Consider the following 19,046-nt stretch of genomic DNA (forward strand, 5'->3'; position numbering starts at 1 on the left):
AGAGACTTATTGCTAAGCCCAGATCTTGTGTCGACCGGTATCTTGAACCATTACCTCTGTGGGCTTGTTGTTATTTACTGATAAGTGGTGACCCGATGCCCTTTTCCAAGGCTGTCTTGTTATTCCTTCAGAAACAGAGAAAACCAGATGTGTCCTATCCCATGATTGTCAGTACTTTCTCCATTCTACATTTGTTTAATGTTCATTATTATTAGACTACAACTTCTATAATCTAACAAGATCTTCAGAAAACATCCAAGTATCCACTTATTCATCCTTAAAAGATAACCGATTGCTTGTAATGTGAAACATTTCATTTGACACAATCTGATATTTTCCTCCAATTATACAACCTGAGAGTAGCTGACAGTTGATACCTAGCAGCAAGCCTATCTGTTCATTGAAAGATCTGAGAATGTCAGAACCTTTACAGTGTGCAACAGTGTTTTTACTGACATATATCATTTTGAAATGACATTTGTCTATGGTATTCATGCCTCTGTAGGCAGAGAAGCACTTGCCTTTGTTTCCATTGTTCCCAGGAGATGTCCAGGACACTATTGTAAGTCCACTGTGTACTATACATGGGATCAGCTGTCAGGAAGCACAAGTAAAAATATGGAAAGAAAAGTTTCAAATAGGTGGAATTGCATTTCCTATAACCCTGGGTGACAAAATTACACCTTTTGATTTCAGGTAGGTTAATGGGAAAACGTACATTGAAGAGAGGAGCTGAGCCCAAACCCACCACAAATATCTTAGATTTGATCCCTGGTCTGTTCTCAGTTTACTGACCAATAGGGGTTCAAAGCGACAAAGGGGAGGGTTAAGCAAAAGGAGAATTGGTTAGGATCGGTCAGGATAAAGTCTTGTGTTGAATGGATTTGGCCATTAACTACTTTAAGTGTGCTGAGACACTACCCTGCGTGAGGGGCGCTATATAAATGCAAGTTGTTGTTGTTGTTAACATTCAGAGCGGACAATTGTGCAATGAATGTGGTCTCAGTTGAAGCATTTTAAAAAAAGAGTAGAAATATCCTTGAATCAATAGAGAATTTTGGAATATTGAATTTACGATCGAGGCAAGAGGCAAATGAAAGTGGCCTGAATAGATGACGACCCTTGATATAGCAGCTGATATCAAAGCATCTCAAAGTACTGCACACCCATCAAGCGAGTGGCCAATTTCATCTGCGGGAGGGAGGGAGGTGGGCATAGAATAATTTGCCAGAACACTGGGAGAAACTCCTTTTTCTTTTCAAATAATGTATGGGATCTATAATGTCCAAAGGCAGACCTTTCCAAACTTCCTATTCGAAGGACGGCAGCTTCAATAATGCACTATATCCACATCACAGTATTGCACTGTCAGCATATACTATGAGCTCAAAGTCCCAACAGTGGACTTGAACCGATGACCTTCTGACTCAGAGGCGAGAGTGCTACTAAATGAGCCAGACTGACTCCTAAAGATGTTGGCGCAGATGTAAACACAGAGAGCTAGATGGTCCTAGTGGCCTGTTCTTCTTCAGAGATTCCTTTGTTATTCTGGAGTATGGCAATATTACCTTCAATAGAAGGCTTCTTCTCTCGTGTGATTCAATTGGAAGTTTAATCACAGTAAGTAGCTTCTATTCTATGTATTTTTCAGTAATCCTTTGAACTTGATACAGATGATAATGCAGCACAGCTCAGAAAAGTAGGTCCAAGTTTAGGATTTTCAGAAGATTTCAAGGACATCTGCCACGTTTGTTACTTAGTATGATAAACTCATTCAGCCAATGCCGTGTTTCAGAAACTCCGATAAGCTGATCATACATTTGACTGCAGAAAGAACCAACGCACTGCAGGGAATTAAATGTAAAACCACAGGGATTTCAAGAAAGTGCAATGCAAATACATCACTGCTGAAATGTGGGCTTACGAATGAAACAACTTGGAATAAAATGCACTTATAAAATCAGTTCAGTCTCATCGAAAATGGTTTGCCAAGCAGTAACAAATCATACAATATGATCTCCTCAAATAATACACCTCCAGCCCAGAAATAATGTACAATAATGAAATTAATATTTGCAAATGGGTTGATATTTCAACAGTGAATCTGCTGCTTTCTGCATGAAAAAAATTGGAACAAAAAGTTCCATCAACGAAAATGTGTACTCCTGCTAGCCAATGTTTGTGGAAAAATGGACAGTTGACGGCTGTGGTTTGTGGTAAAAAGATCAGTATTAAAAAGCAGGACAAGATACAAATCTTTTGGTTTAAAGGCATGCAGTTGTTCTATTGCAATACTAACAGATGTGAGTCTTTGCCGTGCAAGATGGACTAGTTAAGCCTGACAGTTAAACATCAAAAGCAGTGGTGGTAAGCCACATTGTAGCATTGGAAGTGTAGATGCATTTTACTATCAATTTATCTCACAGGAAAATGGACTAAGGAGTCATGAGAGTTGCCCACAAAATCCCACATCAACCACTCTGCAAAGCATTCTTTAATCTCACAGAGATAGGCAAGTGTTACAATAAAACAGATTGATTAAAGGTGGAAATATTTTCTGCATTGAGTACCAGCTTTTAAGATGCAATGTGTCGCATTCACCCACAAAACACACAGTCACTCTACATTACAATACATACAGTGAAGCGCTTTGGGACATCCTCCCTGATGTGAAAGACAATCTACCATATTCAAGGATTATTATGTGTAGAAACAGTGGTTTAACCAACTTATTTACTTAACAAGCCAGAAAAAGTCCGATACCCAAGAGACAAAAAACAAACATACAAAAGTTGCGAAGTTTTCTCTTTGAGTTTGGAGTAAATTCCATATTTTCTTGTTCTCCATTTTATATTCTTTTTGTGCATCAGGTTTGGGTTTATTGCTCATTGCTATGAGGCTTTGCTGGGTGTTGAAATGGTCCCTGTTCTGTTAGCTGAGCTGCTGCTCATGTCTACCCAGGGACAATTTTCTAGAAACAATGAATTCCAAGTAATGGATATACTTTTCAATTTATTTTTCCAAATTGAATTCTTAACAATATAAAGCAGTACATTCATAACCTACCCTGATCTGACTGTGAATAGATGCAAAGAACACGGGATGGAGGGGAAGGGCGGTGGGTGGATGTCTGAGTTCTCAGAGACTGAGATACCCTTCTAGAGAACCTGAAATAAGCAAAGAAAAAGGGAAACAGGAAGATGCTTGGTTCAGATTCGACAGGTAAGAGAAGAAAGTTATAACATTAATAACAATCCCTACATATAATATAGTAAATAACATTGCAACATTTCAAAGTGTTTTACAGAGTTGTGGCATAAAATGCAGTGACTATTTTTAAGTGAAATTACATTAAATCTTTGGATAGGCGACAAATTAGAAGCTGTCACAATAAAGACTGATTTGATTAAATTCACCTTAAGCACTTTGAGATGTCCTCCCAACATGAAAATTGAATGTAAAGATTATAATAGCCACGGATTATGATTATATAAAAGACAATGAGCGCTATTTTCAAGCTTTTACACTGCTGCGGATTTGTTCATACAACTGTGTGGATTTCTAGTGGGATCGAAAGAGATGGTGGCATGGAAACTGGGGGTCGTTCAATGCCAATTTCCCTATCTCAGTTGAGCTGCCAAGGTGGAGGCTGGCAAGAACTTCCTCAAGAAAGAGAGGCAAGAAGGAACCAGGTCAACGCTGTGTACTTCCTACTGGTTAGATTATTGCTGCACTGGTGGAGGCCTTGAAATAGGCAGCCCAGCATCTTATTGGTGGGGAGGGGGGGTGCTGGGGGGTAGAAAGAAGAGAGAAAGCAACAATTTGAAGATAAAAAAAATCGCAAAGTGCATCACTGAATGTGCACTGGACTCAATGCCACCTTGGTCATTCTTTGTCTCTGAACTTTAGCTTTGGCAACATTGCCAACCGTTATACAACACACAAATCTTCAGCTTGAAGTGGTGCAGCTAATCAATACAACACTGCTGTTTTGTGTTCCTGTACAATGAGGGACTATTAGTGTAGACGCTAATAGCTCACGTAAAATAGGGTCCTAAATCTTTGATAACCCAGATAATGTCACACAGGGAACACTTAATGAGGAATATTACGTCATTTGTTTTTAGATCGTTTAAAGAAGGCTGGAGACAGATTAGAGAGAGAAAAAATCACCATGAGATATCATCCTTACAGTATTGCAATAAACATTTATTACAAGTGCGACTGCAATTTATCTCTGGGAGCTCAAAGCTGCTTTGGCAATGCACATAGGTATTTCTCAAATCTTGTGCATCTTAATACATCACCACAGGAACATACAAATATTTTCTCTTCAAAAAGCTATTTATTCCCTGCTTTATACCTTAATTTGCCAGTTAATTTCAAATTACCTTTTTCTTACACACACAGCAGACTTCAAATGTCCTTCCATTGCTGAAATTTACAAGCTCACTGAACAGACTCAGTATTTGATGGCTTTAAAAATTCAGAACATCAATATGCACACAATAAAACATGAAACCAACTGTTAAAGCAATTTCGCTTTCCTATTGTGCGTATAATCATAGAACACAAAAATCCACAAAACTTGAAATCCTCTTAACCTTATCTCCTTTCAGAAAAGAGGCAATTTCTACAGCTCTTTTTTAGTTTCAGTCCAACCAGAGAGATCTATTTTGTGACTTAAAGGTATTAAAGTAATAGTCTTTTTTATTATTATTTATCAGATAATTTTACTACCAGCGGTATTATTTATTGTAACAGTAACAATATGGGTTTAGTTTTTACCTGGAGCATTGAAACCCTTCTGCATCAGTAATGATGTAATTAAATTAAATCTCGACATGCAGATTCATTACAGGCCACCCTTTTCACTAAGATCCACATGCAGGTAATATTTAAAATAGTCGGCGACTGTGCACATTAGCAGCTCCGCTCATTTATGCTAGTTGCTACCCAGCTGCAGTACAAAAACTGTAGGAGCTTGACTAGAGATGAAATTGAGGGTTTATTCCATGTGGAGATCCATTAATTAGTAGGCACTGGGTGAGAACTCTGGCAGAAACAGTGAGATCTTGCCAGCAGAGACAAAATAATGCAATTTGTAACCACTGCTGCCAACCAGTGTTGCCATGATGTAGGAATTAAAAGGATCACAACTAAAAATTATCTCAGTTATTGGCTATTCATCATCACCTCTATTAGACAACACCAGGGTGCAGTAAGCTGGCACAAAAAGGTTCCGCCAAATTCAGTCGGCAGAAACAGCACTGGCATCTTTCCAAAGTGTAGCATTATTCTTAAATGGCACAAGCTGTCAAGTTTTGTACCTCTTTTGATTCTAGGTTATTATAACACATAAAATGATCACTGCGCTGAAATAATATCTCTTCACTCAAGTCATGCACTTGTCCTCAGAGGCCTGAAATTTCATTCAGTCTTAGCCTACAAGACATTCAGTCTTAATTTTCACCCAGTGTTAAGCTGGGGTAAAAAGTCATGGAGTAAAAAGTCCACTGGGGCATTTCATGTGGCTCGAAAGTCTCTGCATTATTATAAGACCAAAGCCATGACTGATGTCACCAAAGGCACTTTGGGCATAATATAATTTTTTAACCATATGGGCCATTAGGATTTAAGATCAAGCAGGACTTAAAAAAGAATTAGCTTCCAAAATAAGAGTGGATTCTGATCAATCTTTAAATGTTAGGGCAAAAACATGTTTCAAGGCTAAGATTAGTTGTGAATTCAGGCTCCAGTTTCCTTTGAAGCTCAACCACATTGCTTTTGTACATGTGGAGTGATGCTTTGAGCTTTACAAGAAAACTGGAGTACCACTGAATACAAACCGTGTAATCCCCGCTATATGACTGAGGTGGCAGTATTGTAGGTGCCTCAGAGAAGCCTTGAGAACAAGGAAAGCAACACAAAGAACTGTCTCAAGAACCACATAGCAAGAGTAGTTCAGTCCTGATAAAACAAAGTTAGCTTCCAAATGATATTTGTCTAATTCCTCAAGCTGTGGCCGTCTCTTCAATAGGTAGGCACTGGTAATTTTGCTTGATTTTTGTATTAACTTTTTAATTGAGTGTGATATTAAGACTGAAGAGATTTTACGATAATATTGTTTAAAAAAATGCAGAGTTAATTAATTTAAAGGAGTAGGTCTTTATTGCTCATCCCTTAGGAGGGAACTTTTAATCTAAAAAGATTTTTTTTATATATAATTGCAAGATGTTGGCCCAAGAGTCTCAATATAAGCTATTCTTTTGCCCCGGCCAAATAAGAATTCTGTTCCCTTGCGATCTGTTTTCATGTGGTAGAATAGGTTTGATAGTTACCCCTTGCTAGGTTTCTTCAGCTCATGGGAGATGGGGGTGTGTGTGTAGGAGGGGCTTCTCTCAATCCTTCACCCCAGTGGTCGGACCATCCCGATTCAATGTTCATCGCCTCCTTCTTATTCCAGATAAACTTAAGAAGAAATAGAAGAAATCAATTTTATTGAGGGGGATATTGGCCAGGACATTGGGAGAAACTACCCTCTTTTTGAACAACCTACTTGAAGCTAGAACCCACAACCTTCTGACTCAGAATCAACAGCGTTACCAATTGAACGAGATTGACACCACTCTGCAGCAGAAAAACACTTTCCATCACCCCTAAAAACCTCTCGGAGTAAGGTTACCAATTCTCAAATAAATCAGTAAATGTTCTTCTCATGACAGGCAAGCACATCCAATTCTCAACTAAAACAGCTCTCTCAATGTGTGGGAACACATCTGCTCCAAATGTTGTTTTTCTTAAAATCCAGCTTCAGCTCCTGCCTAAGGAACATCAGTGTGCAGCACAGGTTATGATATGAACAATCTTTATCGTTTGGTTAACCGGGAATAATGCTTCCTAATTCCTTAGTGGTGTTGATAAGATAACCCAAGAGCCTGACATTAGATTGCAAAAGAATTCACGCTGATAACATCACAATTTCAAAACACCAAGTAATTTATTACAGTTACAGCTCTTGAACTGCAGCAAACAAACTCATACCCTTCAATTTCAAAGGTCAATGAAACCTGGCATTTTAAATGAAGCTTCACACAGAACACACACAAAATGTCACTTTAGACATGATGGACTATGAGCCTTTCACTCTCTACCCTCTCATATGGTCTTTCACTTTCAGTAAACCTCAAGCTATTTTCAAGAAATACATTTTATTTTCTCCCCCCTCCTGAAGGTTACAGACTTGCAGAACCAGGTAAGGCATTTTCTTCCAGTTGCCCAGCCAACTATCCTCCAGATTAATTTATTATTCACCTCTCGTCTGTTTGTACTCACAAATAGCTACCTCATTTACCTGCAAAAATAGTTACCACATTTGACAACACTAATTACTTGTGATGTGCTTTGAGAGTCTTTTAACCAGGAAGGTTGGTTGAGGCCAGGAGGCTGAATATTCACAAGATGGCTTGGTTAAAGAAGGCCCATCTGCTCTCATGCTTCCAGAATGCCTTCACAACCCAAATTTTGATAAAAATAGTTGGATTGGCCCTGGAAGTGCTACTTTAACATAAAAATCAAAGGTTTGTTTTACATTAATGTGTTTGAATGTGCCAGTGGTTTTGTTCCCCTGGTTCACTGTTTCACTGTACATTATCTTTAATGGCTCATTCTTGTATGACGTGTATGTATTGTGTCTCCTAATGAAAGAAAGTTTCAATTATTTTTTCTCTTCTGTGGTCAAACAGGGATCAGTAGAAATCACAGAGTAGAGGCAGGTGAGAAGATCACAGCAGTTGAATGGGCTTACATTGACAGCACAGGTCTGTACTGGACGTAACTTATATAATCTCTTAAAAGAGAGATTCTCTACTGTCCATGGCAATTGGAAAGCGAAGTCTTCTAAACACATATCTTTCGATCAAATTTATTTTAAAATGTTAACCATATAATATAATAATAATCCTTGCATTTGATATAGCGCTTTTTACGTCTTCTCGACGTCTCAAAGCGCTTCACAGAATATACTGTAAAGTGAATTGAGCATATATTTGTGGGCGAAACGCGGCAGCCGATTGCGCACAGCAGTGTCCCACAAATAGTCGTGGATTGAAAATGACCAATTTATTATTTTTTTTGTTTTGGAGGGATTATTATTAGCGTGTGAAGTAAGGAAACTTGCTCAAGGTTTCGTCCTGTCTGGAATTGAACCCAGGTGTCTCGCTTGCAAGGCGAGTGCTCTAACCACTGAGCTACAGCACTCCTTTTATAAGACCTTTTACATAATTTCCTTACCCCACAATCTTTCAACGGATTTTTAAAATTTACTTTACACCTTTTTTCTCTATCGTCTCCTAGTATTCTTACATAAAAAAGTCTTTAGTCACCAATTCATCCCCCTTCCTCTCTCCCTCACTGTTGGCACACACCATTCCTGACAAAGAGGTACATAGACATCTGTTCCCAGCTCTCTACCTTTGCCAATTCTAGAAACAGCTGCCAGGAACTGTGCAAGTGTGCTGACAGCGATCCTGGGAGATGATGATTTTCATCCCAGCTCCCCTGAAAACTGACTGCAACGATGCCTTTGAATTACAACAGACTTCTACCCTTTTCATGCTTTACTGCTGCTTCTCAGCAATAATGTCACGCTCTCCCAATGGCAGAAGCAAGACTGCACCAATAATGCCTTTAGACAAATATTAACTAGAAACCTCGTGAACTGCAACAAGTATTGGCATTGCCCAATTGGTGCTGTAATTGTAACCTGGGTACAAAGCAAATATTACACATCGGTATCTTAAGCAGGCCTACACAAAAGCAGCATTATGTTATGCCATCATGAAGCCATACCTCTCCTTCTTTACTTGCTTATTTTGCTTCTCTTAACATTTTTATTTCTCTCTCTTCTCTCGCACACCGACTATCAAGAGTCTGAAGTGCCTGCTCCCACCCCACTACATTTGACAGATCCATGCATTATATCCCCAAATAATGCAAAGGTGCACAGGAAAGGCCTAGGGTTGAATCCAGATCTGCAGTGCATTCTCCAACACAGCCACTAAGGATTGCCAAACAGTTCATTTAAAAAAAAAAGCTATTGAGAGATTTTATGGAAATCTTTGAAAACAGGAAAATCCACAATGCTTTCACCGTAAGCTGAAACCAGAGACCTTAGCTGGTGCAGTCAATAGCCTACAAAGTACATGGTCGCGACACAGCACAGTAAATCCTAGGAAGCTCTTTGAGACGTCCGGCTGAAATAAAACAGCATTATGTCAAATGCAAACATCATTGTTTCTACAATAAATGAATTTAAAAAGATGTCAACATAGAAATCCATCGGCATTTCACGTTTTCATTTGCAAGCAGCGAGTTGTGGCAATCCATTTTGTGCTTGGAGGCCATCTAGCTACCAGATGACAATGTAATTTATGTAAACAGGAGCCTTGTCCATTAATCTTAACTATGCAATTTTGTAGGAAAACAAAGCAATGGTTGCATTTTCTAGCAGTACAGTACAATTCAATATTATTTGACAAGGTTGGATTGCTGCTTTATCTTAAAACCTTGATGCGTATTATGTTGCTTTGTGACCATCTGAACTGAGCAGATTAGAACGTTCCCTAACAGCTATCTGCCACATAATTTTAGCCTGTAGCAAAATCCTAAACAGGCATAATAAACCAGAACAAAAAAAAGTCTATACTGATGAAATTGAAGCTATAATTTGCAGATGCCTGACATTTATGGCTTGATACTATTAGAAACTCAAGTGCCTATTTGTTTTGCATGCTGCTTTCATCCTGCTTCAAACATTTATAATGAAAATAAAAGCATTCTACCAGGTAAAACAGATGCCTGACATTAAAACAGCAAAATAATCAATGTGGCACTAAAATCATTCCAGCAAATAAAAGAGCATTAAACATTCATGAAAAATGTGCAAATTGTACAACTATATTCTTTAGCCCCATTTAAATAAGCTTTACTCAGATTCTAATTATAACTATTCAAATTAACCATTTAAACATGAAATGCAGGTTGCATATGTTAACATTGCCAAAAATATTATTTTCTGCCCATTTCTAATAAATACATGTTTGATCACATTACAGCACTAAATAAATTCACAGGGACGTCAGAATATTTTATATTATTGGACTGCAATTTAAGTAAAATGCATTATGCTTTATAGAGGTTTACCAGCCTTTTCAGTCATCAGGTTGAATAGTTGATTCTAAAGTACCTCAGCCTAGCTCAGTTGGTAGCACTTTTGTCTCTGAGTCAGTAGACTATGTATTTTAAGTCCCACATCGGGACTTGAACTTACATAGTCTAGGCTAACGCTCAAATGAAGTGCTGGGGGGAGTGGGGGGGTTGCATTATCAGTGGTGCCGTCCTTCAGTTGAGAGGTTAAACCGAGGTATCATCTTGTCTGTCCGTCCAGATGAATGTTAAAGATCCTATGACACTACTTGAAAAGAGAACAGAGTTTCTCCTGATAGCCTGGCTAACAAATTTCCCAAATACAAGTTGGTCATTCAGTTTACTTTGCCTGCAAATACACAGTCACTCCACATTACAGTCAAATCCCGTGAGGCAGTTTGAGACATCCTCCTGATGTGGTGCTGTACCAAATTCAAAGATTATTAGAAAATGAATGAGTTGCAATTAGGTCTGTACAGCCAATAACTGGGATGAAAAGTGCAGACGTACTAACAGAATCAAAAGCACGCAAGTCAAAATAAAAAGTATGGCATGACTTGTTTTTCATTCTTCTATCGTTTGATTCTGTCAGCCCATCAGTGATGTGGGTGTTTCTCAAATCAGTTACGGAGCATAAAGATATTGGATTACTTTCCAAATTCAGACTAGTGATGGTCACCACTTTATACCTTCACATCACCACACTTCAGATCGAGGTAGTGACCCCTTCCTGTTGCACAGATTCTCCATCAGTCTGTTTCATTGCTTTCGTTGACTTCATCACATCATTCTCCATGAAATCAATAGCGTAGGGCTTACCAATAAGTAGTTCCACCAACTTAAATCCATTTAGTTTTTGAGCTATTAAAAGAGAAAGCATGCCGAACTCAATCCTGAATGTTCTTTTTAATTTCTGTATCACCGGCACTCCAGCTTGATCACTGCGGAGTCATTGAACTGCACCTCAGGGAATCCCAACCAACTGGTTCTTAATAACTTTGGGCAAGGTCCCAGTTTCTAGATTTCTTCTGTTATCTCTGGGTCTGCATGAAGTGGTTATGGAGAAACTTGAGATTTGCAGGCAGTTATCAAGGCGATAAAACAGATGATTTTCAAAAACAAAAAAGTTTCTTCCCGGTGGCTTGCTACAAAAACTATGCAGCACTTTGATTAACAGGTTTGCTCATGCTTAACGGCCAGATCAGTAACATGTAGATTGGATGGTGCTGCAGGTATGAAGCACGCAATGTAAGTGTTTTAAAAAAAACATCAATTCAATCATATGGTGGGTCTATTTAGTCGTGGACTAGATTCAGCTCTTTTAGAGATTTTGTAATGGCAGTTATATCCAAAACAAATGATTTACAGGATGCTGTTCCTAGTTGTTTTTATATTGTTGATCTCAATGAAGGCCTCAAAGAGAAGATGCTGATGAAAAAGTTGCCTCCCCTGTCCCCTAGTTTCACAGCGGGTGAAAGCCAAGGTTCATTCTGAAATCGACTTGTGTAAATTACCAACCCCGATTGGTGTCTTTACATACAGCCTGGTTTCTACAGATTTTACGATCAAATTATCTGAGTACCAGGACTCAGAAAATCCCTTAATCCTTCCTGCCCATTTTACTGGCACTCATTTGTAATGGGTTTCATTATGAGCAGTACCTGCAATAGCTAAACTCATCACCATTTAATAATAATAATAATAATAATCCTTGCATTTGATATAGCGCTTTTCACGTCGGGAGGATGTCCCAAAGCGCTTCACAGAACACACTGTAAAGTGAATTGACTGTATATTTGTGGGCGAACGCGGCAGCCAATTGCGCACAGCAATGTCCCACAAACAGTCGTAGATTGAATATGACCAATTTATTATTGTTTTTGGTTTTGGAGGGATTATTATTAGGCGTGTGGAGTAAGGAAACTTGCCCAAGGTTTCGCCCTGCCTGGAATTCACATTTGATGTGAATATACTCATGGATTCCACAATGATGCTGGTTCATATGATCAGACATTACTGGATTCAGGCATTTCCTCAGAACTCTTGGTTACTGGAACGGTGAGATCCAGCCTTCAGCCTTTCTGCCCCCACCCTATGGAACTCCGTCCCACATTCTCTTCATCTCGCCCCCTCCCTTGCCTCTTTCAAGACGCGTCTCAAAACCCTCCTCTTCGACCGAGCCTTCGGCCACCCTCCTACCTTCCCTGCACTTCATCCTCCCCGATCCTGACCCCCAGCTTGGGTCCAAATCCTTGACTGTCCAGCGCCTTGGGACGTCCTCCCAACGTGAAAGGCGCTATACAAATGTAATTTGTATTGTATCTGCATACAGTTGAATGTGAACAAGACTGAGGCCCTCCTGATTGGCTCGCACCAGAGCCTCTCCACCTCAGGCTCTGGCAGCATCAACCTCCATGGTACCACACTTCAACTCACCAAGTCAGTCAGGAACCTAGGTGTCTTGTTCGACCCTCAACTGTCTTTTTCTTCCCCACATCCAAGCCATGACCTGCACTGCCTTCCCTCACCTCTGTGACATCACCCGACTCCGCCACAACCTCACCTCTCAGGCCGCTGAAACTCTTGTTAATGCCTTCATCACCTCCAGGCTCGACTATGCAAATGCTCTGCTTGTCGGCTTCCCAACTCCTCCCTCCACAGGCTGCAGATAATCCAGAACTCTGCAGCCCGTGTCCTCTCCTGCACCAAACTCCATGACCCCATCTCCTCCATTCTCGCCCGACTCCATTGGCTCCCTATCCTTCAGAGGATCCAGTCCAAGATCCTGGTCCTCACCTACAAAGCCCTCCATGGCCTCGCCCCACCCTACCTCTGTGACCTCCTAACCCCCCCTACCAACCCACCCGCTCCCTCCTCTCAGCCGGCTCCGGCCTGCTCCACGTCCCCCGACCCATTGGCGGGAGAGCCTTCAGCCACTCTGCCCGCAACCTCTGGAATTCCATCCTCCAATCACCCCGACTCGCCCCCTCCTTAGCCTCCTTCAAGTCCCACCTCAAGACCCTCCTCTTCAACCATGCCATCGATCACCCCCTTTCCCCTCCTCTCCCTTCTTCCCCCTGACCCCAGCTCAGGTCTGAAATCTTGTACACTGTCCAGTGCCTTGGGACGTCCTCCCGATGTGAAAGGCGCTATACAAATGTAATCTTCTTCTTGTTGTTTTAATAGACTAAACTGTTTATGGACTCAAAGAGCTGGAAATGGAGCCTCATTATATGTTGCACTGAACCGCAGAATTACTTTTGTGATAAGAGACAAAGGACAGCACATCCGACAATGTAGCACCTTCCCTACCACCTACACACCCACCCACCCAGTATCAGTCTAGCTAATGAGCTCACTGTCTCGAACTGAGGTTTCAACCCACAACCTTCTGACTCAGAGGTGAAAGTGTTACCAACTGAGCCAAGCTGACTCCAAGTTCAACTGCTTAGATATAGAGAACGTTGATAGACCAACACTAAGCCACTATTACCTGAACAGTTCCAGTAGTGGTCTGTTAAATGAGAAGTTCAAATTCAGTTCACTCTGTAATTCTAAATTTCTTTAGATTTCATAACGGTCACTTCATAGCAATACAAATTAAATTGTTCACAGAAATGTGAGCACTTTTCCCACACATTTGGCTTGTACCATACAGAAATTTGCAAACTTCCCCCCATCCCCAGCACCAAACCATACTCCACACACAAACCACAAAAATATAGATTGTTTTTAAAACCTGGAAAAATGAGAAAAGCACATATTTTGGCAGATGCAAGAAGTTTGGGCAGAAAGAACGTAGTGCGAGCCCCAGAAAATCAAGCATGTTTTGTGCAGAGAATCCAAGTCCATCACACCAATCGGAATACTTGCCATTCAGAAATATTTCTTTGAACCTCATCCAAATTGTGTGCTGAAAATTCTCAACTCACTGCCAAATGATGTTGTAAACTGTCTCGAAGGTGTTTAAGAGTCAACACCCTGGTTGTGATTTATCCAAGTCAGTTGCTCACAAACTGATCCGTGCAACAATATTGTGATTAGTTTTATGTAAATGTGCACCTATGGCACCTTACACATTTGTATAATTTGTAGAGACATCTGTTTTCATTAAAGTTGTCTCAGCCTCCACCTTGTTCATATGCCACCTAATAGAGGATATAACAAGGAACCTGCCACTACTTGTAGGAACAGGTTCATATTCTGAATAGTCCGTCTTCTTTCTTCAAACGAAAACTCTTTCAAGTTCAGTTTGTTTCATATTTTTAGGAATGGTAACCTGAAAGTGCATGACGCTGTCTTTGTACACGGTAATTCCATCATTATTCTATGGAATTTATTTTCTGCCATTGATGGGATGTTACTCACTTTTTGCATGAAATCGTTGCCATTTTTCTATTGACGTGCCTTGTTCAGATGTACCAGCTGATATTCACCTGTATAATTCGAGCTGTGTTGTGTTTGCTGTGTCATGTTTGCCTTCTGATCGGTTTTAAGACGACAAATTTCACTTCAGTGCTGGGGTGTGCAGCCTTGCTGGAGGTGCCATCCTTTGGATGAGACATTATACTGACACCAAGTCTGCCTACTCCAGTGGACATTTAAAGATCCCATTAAATTAGTTGGAAAGTAGTAGTTTCTCTCAGTGTCTTGGAATCCTCAAAATCTGCTCATTCACTTCTTGGCTGTTTGGACATTATTATTAAGGATTATTATTGTCCTACCTCGACACTTGTTTCTGTATTGCCTAATACTTTTGTAGAGTTTGAAGAACTTGCTGTGTTTTGTTCTGTTGTGCATTCACTTTCCTTGATCTGTCATAAGCTATTCTGTTTAAAATCTGTCTGTTTTTAGAACAGTTGTGTTTATTCCATTTACAAAACTGTCTTTTGATACGATGTTCTGTATGATTAGATGTTGATGTCTTTCGCTGGTGTGTGCGTGTTTGTATGGGTTTTATTGGATAGCTTTTCTTTCCTTGGGTTATAGCTATTTTGTGACAACATGTTACATTTGATCACTTACAGAAGCTTCATAAGGTTATTTATGGTTGTAGCTTGCAGCTTGAGACAGCCGCATGCTTAAATGTTTTGAAAAACAATTCAACAAGATCACTGGGGATTAGGAATGCTTGCAAAAGTTACTCAAGGTTAGTTACTCTTAAAAATTATTCAATTCAAACATTTCCCGGGCATTTGATATTCAACAAGCAGCATAAAAAGAGCCCAGTCATTGCTTTTTAGGAGTACAATACACCGTCATATTGATAGGCTAGCCAGTGATGGCCAACTTGTGGCCCGCGGGCCAGAAATGGCCCACAGGGTCATCAAGAAGCACCACCCTCCTACCCACCCCCTTCCCGAACATTCGCACCAGTCTAGGTAAGTCCATGTCCGATTGATAGTGTGTGTTCTCAGTTTTTCCTTTATGATTTTATGGCATAAAATCAAGAAATATTCAATCAAGAACATTTTGTTGGCTGACCATAAAGGTTGGTCACCACTGTCAGACTTGTCAGCAATCAATCAACAGTGGGAGTCCTTTACATCTGTTCTGGTATAACACAACATCTGGAGAGGAGGATCAAACACTAGGGAGGGGCAGCCTACAATGCTGGGACAGGCTGAAAATTGGCAGCCTCACCAGAGATTTTTTTTAAAAAAAATCAGTGAATATTTTTAAATTCAATTTTCATTTTATTTTACACATGAAATGAAAAAGCCACAGAATTGGTGGTTAACATAACATAACTGAGGAAAGGTGCCTTTGGTGAAGGCTTCCAAAATCATGAAATCTAAAAGGTTAAACGTGACTTTTAAAATAAAGCTCAAATGTACTTTTTCTTAGAAATTTAAAGATGTGTATCAGAAATAAACAGGGAAAGTGCGGATAAGGATCAATAGATGAAAAGGGAGCCCTCTCACAATGGTTTCTCTCCTTTCGTTATTCAGATGAAAAGAGTGCTGATTGAGAAGGGTGTGCAAGTATCCAAAAGAAAATCTATACACGTTGGGAAGAAACACATATACCGTCAAAATCTCACCAGTGATCTGCTGGTACAAGATTGGATCAAAGCTTTGCTTTTCTATGACCGATGCACACTAAAGTCAGGCATTATTGCAGGGTCGGTGTTCACACAAAAGGAAGTGAAGATTTGAGTGAATCAGTCAGTCGACACCAGCAAGAAATCCATTTGCCTGTTTCAGCTAGCATTGTGATCACAAATGTTAATAGTACAAGTATTTTTGAAGTAGATTTTGACAAATTAAGTTTCTTCAACTGCGATGCAACACATTAATGGCTTGAGGAGAACTAATTGAGATAAATTTCTGTGGTCTATATCTATGATACCACAACTTAGAATATCAGATATATAAATTCCCCTCCTCTCTTCCCCCCCTCCCCCCATTAACCACCACCATCATCATGCCCTTCACTATGTTATTCAATACCGAGTTCCATTGAGCGCATAAATATGTAACAGTTCCATTTTGTACAATGGCTATCATAAAACACATTGTTAGATTTGTGAGCTATTATCCACACTGAGAAGATGATGTCCCTGCTTAAAGTCTTATCAAAGGCTCTGTTTCTGGGAAATTGGACACGTGGGCATGATTTAAGAACCAATGTCTCTGACAAGGTCTTCCTTTAAATGTAATATACTCTTAAGTCAATTTAGCTTCATACAGGTACAGAATGCATCCAACCTGTGCCATATGATTTAGAGCTAAACTGAATCTACTCTTCTTTCTCTCGCCCTCTCTCCGGGAAATCGCTTATTTTAATTCAGCAAATAAAAATTAGTCTGAGTCATTAGCATTTTCACTTGTACCTAATCCGTTGTTACTAATTGAAAGGAGATTCTCACCATAAAAGAATGTTGAGTTTTAGGTTATTATATTCTTCCTTTAAAACCAATTTAAAACCATCGGCAATGTGGACTGCTGCCACTTGTGTCAATCTACTCCCCACCCCCCCCCTACCCGAGGCACACAAACATCTAAATCGCACAAGAGATAATCTCCTGGATACACGCCTGCCACAATATTGCCATTGTTGCAAATGGCATATCTGAGCTATATCCCAGCAAAAACATTACTGTATAAAGTGATAGAAACAAACCAATAAAATATATACTTCAGTTACATAACGGCATGCATGCCCTGGTTTTGTAGTCCAGGCATTTGCTGTAGATTTTTGAAACCAAAGCTAAGTAAATGCAAAGCTTTCCAATACGTTACACACAGTGACATGAACCGGTAGGAGCTTCAGAATCAGTTTGTATAATTCTACTGAATGTAAATCAAATCGGTGAGTTAAGTACTTTCCAGAGGTTGAAGTAATTCCACGGGTCAGTGAATTGAATGTAAAGTGCTTCCTTTTTGTGTGTTCTGTGTGGTTACTTATTTACACAATGCATTTCTTGAATTTCGGCCTTTGAAGGACAGCTCCTACACAGCAAAACCTCAGTGAGAACTTAACACAGATTAAAGTTGAATAAGACCTCTGGGAGCATCCTTTGCTATCACCACGGTGTCCACTACACTTTTTAAATGAAGAAATAGCTATCTTTTGGGTTTCACAAAGACATTTTCACATACCAATATTTTATTTTAAAAATAATTTAAAAAACAAGCATGTGGAAGACAAGACTCTGAGGCCATCACTAACCTATTTATTAGCCAAGATGAACTGATGTTACTTTGACTTTCTACAATAACACCAAAGTTCAAATACAGTACAGTACATTGGAGGCAAATTGGTAGCTCTCAAGGTTCTAGTTCAACAGATGTACTTTAGGAGAAGAGAACTGAACATAAGTAGGTTTAGACCAATTATTTTACAGCCTTTTGATTCACATACTTATAGGTATTATCAAGGATTTGGGGTTAACAAATTAGAACTTTGGCTTGCAGGGTTATCAGGAGCCAAGTGGGAAAACTCTCTGCTCCTTGAGGTCCTGCTGATGAACCCGGGTTGGCTGGTCTGTCAGCACTTAGAGTACTGTGGACCTACCTGGCTCAAGAACCAAGCTTTATTTCAGTAGAAATCAATCCAAAATTGATAGGAAAAGACAATAGAGAAAGATGGTATAGTCATTGCAATGCTGATTTTAACTTCACCTTTTATGTCAAAAGTCCATAACACTTGACAATGCAAAATACATCCTTTTGTATTAATAACTTTGGTACACTCTGCGAGAGCAATGATTAAATCTTCTACAACCCTTCTGCAGAGAGATTTGAAGGTTGCACAGATGGCATCTGCAATATTGAGAAGCAAAAGATTATTTTGTGAACATGTCAAATTTAATTAGAAATCTGTTATACCAAGTCTCAGTTAACTGTATTGAATTCCGTGAAGGTGAAAACATGGTAAGAAAACTCCAGAAGAACATTATTGTCTTAGTTGTATTTATAATGAAAGGTACTCTGCGGTTTCCATTTGTTTAATCAGATTATAGAACCTTCACGCAGACGCTTTCTAGCCTCAAATCTCATATAGCACAGCGTCTTGAACTTCAAAAATAATACTTACATTTGATATAGTACCTTTCACATAAGAGGTTGTCTCAAAGCACTTCACAGGATTTACTGTAATGTGTATGAATTGTATACATTTTAGGCCAAAGCAGCAGACAATGTTGGCCCAGCAAATTCCACAAATAGCCATTAAAGTAAATGACCCATTTTATTTTCATGGATTTTCGGCCATGACATTGGGAGAAACTCCCTTCTCTTTTTGAACGTTGCCATGGGATCTTTAACGGCCATTTGTACAGGCAGACTGGACCATGGTTTAGCTTCTCATCTGAAGGATGGCATCTCTAACAATGC

The 19,046-nt window shown here is 39.6% G+C and overlaps 1 long non-coding RNA gene across 1 annotated transcript; it reads left to right on the forward strand.

Moving 5' to 3' along the window:
* Positions 1-7,356: 7,356 nt before the first annotated feature.
* Positions 7,357-16,915, forward strand: LOC103176087. Its single transcript, XR_487563.2, has 4 exons — positions 7,357-7,580; positions 7,746-7,820; positions 15,234-15,355; positions 16,158-16,915. It is a non-coding gene; the product is annotated as an uncharacterized LOC103176087 (long non-coding RNA).
* The last annotated feature ends 2,131 nt before the right edge of the window (positions 16,916-19,046 follow it).

Source organism: Callorhinchus milii, unplaced genomic scaffold (genome assembly GCF_018977255.1).
Source record: "Callorhinchus milii isolate IMCB2004 unplaced genomic scaffold, IMCB_Cmil_1.0 Scaffold14, whole genome shotgun sequence".
NCBI lineage: Eukaryota > Metazoa > Chordata > Chondrichthyes > Chimaeriformes > Callorhinchidae > Callorhinchus > Callorhinchus milii.